Source organism: Furipterus horrens, unplaced genomic scaffold (assembly GCF_987537825.1).
Source record: "Furipterus horrens unplaced genomic scaffold, mFurHor1.1.pri manual_scaffold_7, whole genome shotgun sequence".
In the NCBI taxonomy this organism is placed as follows: domain Eukaryota; kingdom Metazoa; phylum Chordata; class Mammalia; order Chiroptera; family Furipteridae; genus Furipterus; species Furipterus horrens.
In genome coordinates this window covers 139,593,913-139,599,645 of record NW_028327177.1, presented here as the reverse complement: position 1 = coordinate 139,599,645, position 5,733 = coordinate 139,593,913, and the positions used below count along the sequence as shown (strand labels likewise).

Below are 5,733 nucleotides of genomic sequence, written 5' to 3'. Positions count from 1 at the left end.
GCACTGGGTGGCCCCCACCTGTAGTGCTGAGCTGCCGGGAGGCTGGTACCCGGAGGCAACCTTGTCCAGGGGGTTTTCTGACACATCACTGCTTTTGATTCACCTGTACAGGAGCCTGTTGAAAACAACCTTGGGGAGTCTGCCATCTGTCACACCCCTGAGTTCCTTTGGGCCCAGAGCACCAAGGCAGCAGGTTCCGGCTCCATTTTATAGCTGGGCAGACGCTGGCAGGTCGGGGGCTGGGTGGGCAAGTGTCTGGATGTGTAGCTGTGTGGCCTGCTGCCCACAGGGGACCTTGATGGAGCCAGCCCCCAGGGATCCCAGCCCACCTTCCCCAGTCCCCAGGGCTCTGCAGCCTGCAGGTGCCTCCTGCCCCCGAGGGAAGTGGCCCAGCGGGCGGACTCATCCTTGTGTGCTGCAGCCGCTGTGAACAGACATGGAGAGATGTCCAGGTGAGGTGGGGCAGGGTCCTCCTGGACTTGCTGCCTGGTGGAGCCCCAGGGCCAGGGGGCCATGCCACCGTCTTCGGGACAGGGGTGCTTCAGACTTTGCTTCTGTGTCCACTGGAGTGTTGGGGACTTGGTCATGTGGACACCCTCACTTGTTAGCCATAGTAGGTCCCTTTGGTCAGGGGCACGTACATGTGGATGCCACCACCTCTCCAGGACTTCCGACTGGCCGAGGCAGGACCAGCGAGGCCTTTCCGCTCAGTGTCCAGAGGGGAGGCAGGAACTGCTGGGCCCGGATGTGTCCCAAGGACGGCCTGGGGTCACAGCATGGGCTGGGGCAGCCCTTCCTGCCTCTGCCCGGGGTGGCTCTCTGCACAGGCCATTGCCTGGTCGGCTGCCAGGTTTTGCCACAACAGTGGACAGGCCTGTGTTGTAGGGGTTTTCCTGCTCTCCCCAGCATGGGTGGTGTTGGATCTCAGCCACACATCACACTGTGTCCAGCATTCTTTGCAATAAATACGTTTTTAAAAAAAATCCTAATCTAAGGTTATATCTTGTGGCCGGCTCTGCAGACCACATGCTGTAGTCTCTCTCCTAGGTCTGCGTTGGGATTCTAGCTCCAGCTCCCACCCCCAGGCCCACCCCTTTCTGGAAAGAAAACTGACTTTCCCTGGAGTGAGCCCTGGGCCCTCACCCCTGAGCAAGAGGCACATGTGGGGGATGGGGAGGGTCTAGGGTGACAAATCCAGGGCTCAGAGGGCAATCAGCTACAACTCTTCCTGGTGAGTGAGGTTGGGGGTCAGCTCGGTGGGCCTCATCCTGTGTCCCGGCACTGAGCTCCTGGGGTGGACTCCTGACCTCCTTAGAGGCTTCAGCACTTTTTGAAGAAAATGTTGAAGATTTTTAGCAGCAAAACAATAGACGAAGGAATGAAATATAACTGTCAGAATTTTTCTTTGGGTCCAGTGTTCCACCACAACCTAGAAAGAGCGATTGATTATATGTTGCCATGTTGAGAGTTTCGTATCATTTTGCGTTGCTAGGAGATGATGGCCGTTAGGTAGGTTATTTGGGTTGACACGTTGCAAAGACCTAAGTTTCAGCAATATGTGAGTTATGTTTATAATAATTATATATGAATAAGTAAAATATAATTATTTCCTGCAAAGGGCAGTGTTGCCATCATTATTCATCCCCTGGGGCTGGGCACATTGGTGTTTGAACAAAACTATTTTATTAAAAGTAAACAATGCTGCCCTGACCAGCGTGGCTCACTCAGTTGGTTGGGTGTTGACCCCCAAAGCAAAAAAGTCACTGGTTCGATTCCCAGCCAGGTCACATGCCTGGATCGCCAGTTCAGTCTCTGGTCGGGGCGTGTACGAGAGGCAACTGATTGATGACTCTCACATTGGTGTTTCTCTCCTTCCTTCTCCCTCCCTTCCGCTCTCACTAAAGGTAAGTTTAAAATAAAATAAACCTTAAAGATAAAAAGTGAAAAATGCCTTTGCGGCAGGCCGGAACTAGTGTCTGCCGCACCCTGGTATATGACCACGGGCCCCTGGGAAGGGCGGGGAGGAAAGTGACTGCGAAGCTGTGCTGGTGCCCGGGTTCCTTTCAGTCACGCACACAGACACGCAGCGCAGCCCCAGTGGCCTGAGTCAGCACCTGTGTCCAGAATTTCTGGCAAGGGCACCTGTACTGATAAATTCAGCCCAAGCTAAACATAGTCTCATCTCCTGGATCTAGGACCTCAGTCTTTCCCCACATGTTCTCTGTATTTTGGCCAACATAAAATACCAAAGTCTTACAATTCTTCTGATATACAAGCCTTCCCTTCTGGGTTTGACTTTGTAATAAGGTCTCTAAACACGTTGGAATTTGATTTTTTTTTTTTTTTTTGAGAGTACTTTTATTAAGGCTGGGGACAGTGAAACGAGGAAGGGCTTAGGATGGAAGAAGCGGCCCTGGCTGGTGTGGCTCAGTGGATTGAGTGCTGGCCTGCGAACCAAAGGGTCACTAGTTCAATTCCCAGTCGGGCCATATGCCTGGGTTGTGAGTCAGGTCCCCAGCTGGGGGCGCGCAAGAGGCAAGCACACATTGATGTTTCTCTCCCTCTCTTTCTCCCTCCCTTCTCCTCTCTAAAAATAAATAAATAAAATCTTAAAAAAAAAAAAAGTATGGAAGAACCAACAGGAGAGCCTAGGGAGCCTAGGCGGGGCTGCTTCGGTTCATGGGGAGGTCCGAGAGGAGGGGCCTTGGAGGCAGGTTCGCGGCATTGGTCCGGGATGAACTGCCGCTGCCCACTGCTCCCCTGGTCCCGAGTCTCAGCCTCGTGGGGTCCCTTGGAGTTTAGGAGATGTGTGCCTATGGGGAAGATGAGGGGGAAGGAAAGGCGCGGGCGTTCTCCTGGGAGGGAGAGCGCACCCATGCTGGAGTTCAAGGCACTGGAGACAGAAGTTGGGGAGAAGGAGCAGGGGAAGAGCTGGCTCCCAACTGCAAAGTCGTTCCCTCGGGAGGTCTGTGGGGGTGGAGGGGCACAGCTTGCTTCACTGGGCAAGGAAGGTGCAGAAGGGCTGGGCCCAGTGGTATTTTGATTCCTCCGGGTTCTCTCGTAGGTCTTCATTCTGTTTAAGTCATGACCTTAACACTCTTAAGTACCTACCCTGTACTAAGCAGCGGGGAGAGGGCAGTAAGCGAAACCAGAGGTGGCCGAGTCTGGGGCTTGTGCTGCCTGTCACCACCCAGCCAAAAAGCAGAGACTGGTTGGATTATAAGGGCGTGCTTAATACACACAATAATCAGATGCTGGCCTTCTGAGAAGGTGGTGGGTGAAGGCCCTAACATCCACCTTCCCCTCTGCGTGTCGGGGGCAAGTTTCTCTCGGGGAAGCGTGGGAAGGGAATGAGGAAAGGCACACAGAGGGGCCTGGCGATGCGCAGTCTTCGGCATTTGAGTCGCTGTGGGGGTTTAGATCTTGATAAATATCTTCATTACTGATTTCTGGAACAGGATGGTCCGCATTCGGATAAGAATCTCGGAATCAGTCAAGCGACTGTCAGGTAGACATTGTCCCAGTGTTTCTGGGATGCAGTCGATCAGTCTCTGAATTCCTGGCAACCAGACGTGAGGTTCAGGGCTGGGCTAAAAGTCCCTTTGTCCTTTCCTGGTCAGCTGTTGACTGCAATACAATCTCAGCCAGAACATCAGGTGAAACACATACATCTGATGAATTGGTTACACATTCTGCTAATCATCCTCTAAGGCTGTCATGGAGGAGGAAGAAAAGGAAGGAAAAAGATCTCATTCTCCGTTCGACCCCACACCAGTCATAAGCGGGGTGGGCAAACTCCCTGCTCTCCCAGAGCTGACAAGAATATTCTAGAGGTGGGAGATGCAGTAAAGAAATAAGCCAGGATGTCATGTGGATCTGTCGGAGGGGGGAGAATGGCAGGGGGTGTAAGAAGGCCGCTGAGAAGGTGACCAAGGCCAGGACGAGGCCACGGCGCGTCCCACCGCCAGAGCGAGGCTCTGCAGGCTGTGCCCAGTGAGGACCAGGAGCACCAAGGGGCCCTTCCCAGGTGCCTTTGGCCTCCCAAAGCCTTGTCCTGTCACCTGAGTGACCACCAGTGGTATCTTGTTTTCTGACATCCCTTCAGACTCTAAATTGTGGTGGTGGTGTTTGCATACTAACAACCGATTCTCTATTCTCCCACATCAACTGGGTGTTGAACAAGTCAACTCATTTTTTTAAATTGATTTTTTTTTTAGAGAGAGAGGAAGGGAGGGAAGGCGGTGAGACCGGATAGTGAGAAGCTGGGAAATTCCTTGGCATGTGGAACAGGGAAAACGAGAGACAGCTGAACACAATGGCAGAGCAATTTACAGCCAGGTGCAGGTGGTCACAGGGCAGAAGGCCTGGCAGGGGGTAAACCTGGGAAAACAAGGGCCCCACCCTCCGAGCAACCTCTTCTCCCCCAGCCTTTCCTCCCTGGAGGTAACATCTAGGCCTCAGGTGTGTTTCAGCTCCAGGCCCAGAAAAGCAGCAAAAGCCAGGTGGGAGGTGCCGGAACCAACTTCAATGACTAAAGAGCCCCCTGCCCTGCCGCTGACCAATCAGTGGAGACCACGACCCTGAAAGAGCACACCTGGGGAACTGGTGACTCTTCTACGGAACCCTCCCCTGAGACCTCCCCTAAGATTCCTGCCTGCAAGGGAGATTTAAAAGCCTCCGACAAAGGACACAGTGCGCGTGTGCGAGTTTGCTCTCCCTCTGGGGAGCAGCCAGTGCCAACTTCCTTTCTTCTTCCCCGCCCCCATTTCTGTCTTCACAGGCCCACATCTCCGGAACCCCAAGGCAATGGGCAGCTGGCGGCTTCTCCCAGTCTGATCCCCTGAACCTGTCCCCAAAGCCCCCCCCGCCCCGACTTCCCAGTGAGCTAAGGCAGCCCAGCCAGGGCTCTCTTGTTTTTGCCAAGCTAGTCCTTCCTCGTTCCTTTGTCCCCGGCTTTAATAAACGGATCCTCATAGTCACCTGGCCTCGTGTTGTGAAATCTTTCCTACACACACTACAGCTGGCTCCCGGCAGACTCACTCAGGGTCGGACCCCTGACCCGTAACGGAGGGAGGGAGAGAGAGAGAGAAACATCAGTTTGTTGTTCCACTTATTTATGCGTCATTGGCTGCTTCTTGTATGTGCATTGACTTTAGATCGAACCGGAAACCTTGGTGAGTTGGGGCAGTGCTCTAACCAACAGAGCTACCCGGCCGGGGCTCAACTCAATTTCTATACCAACTCACGGGTTAGGGCAGAACCCACAGGTTAAGGGCTCAAGACCCTCAAGACTGTGCCCACTTCAGGAGCCAGTCCCAAGTCCCAAGAGGGCCACTGGTAACTTCTGACCCCTGGCTGTAAGTTGTGAGTTTCTAAACCTCCTCCTCAGGTCTGACAATTTGCTGGACCTCAGAACTTGGGCAAACCCCTTATTTACAGTTACCAGTTCGTGGAAGAGCTGAACCAGGGCAGGGCGTAGGGGGTTGGGAAAGGGGAGCTCGGAGCTCCCCACCTGCTCACAGCTGGTACCTGCCCAGCACATCGATGTGTTCACAGCTCCTGAGACTCCCTGAACTCCACAGTTTAGGGGACTTTATGGAGGCGTCACTACGGAGGTATGATTAAGTCACTGGCCTTGGCAATAGTCAGTAGTCAGTCTCTCCGTGAACCAATCCTGGGGGGAGGGGATGAGTTCCCTCACCTGGAGTCATCTCATTAGCATTCAGAAGACAA

At 53.7% G+C, this 5,733-nt stretch overlaps 1 long non-coding RNA gene across 1 annotated transcript; it reads left to right on the top strand.

The window, feature by feature from the left end:
• Positions 1 to 326: 326 nt before the first annotated feature.
• Positions 327 to 4,977, top strand: LOC150005415 (uncharacterized). The gene is made up of 3 exons (XR_016512453.1): positions 327 to 452; positions 1,784 to 1,904; positions 4,781 to 4,977. It is a non-coding gene; the product is annotated as an uncharacterized LOC150005415 (long non-coding RNA).
• The last annotated feature ends 756 nt before the right edge of the window (positions 4,978 to 5,733 follow it).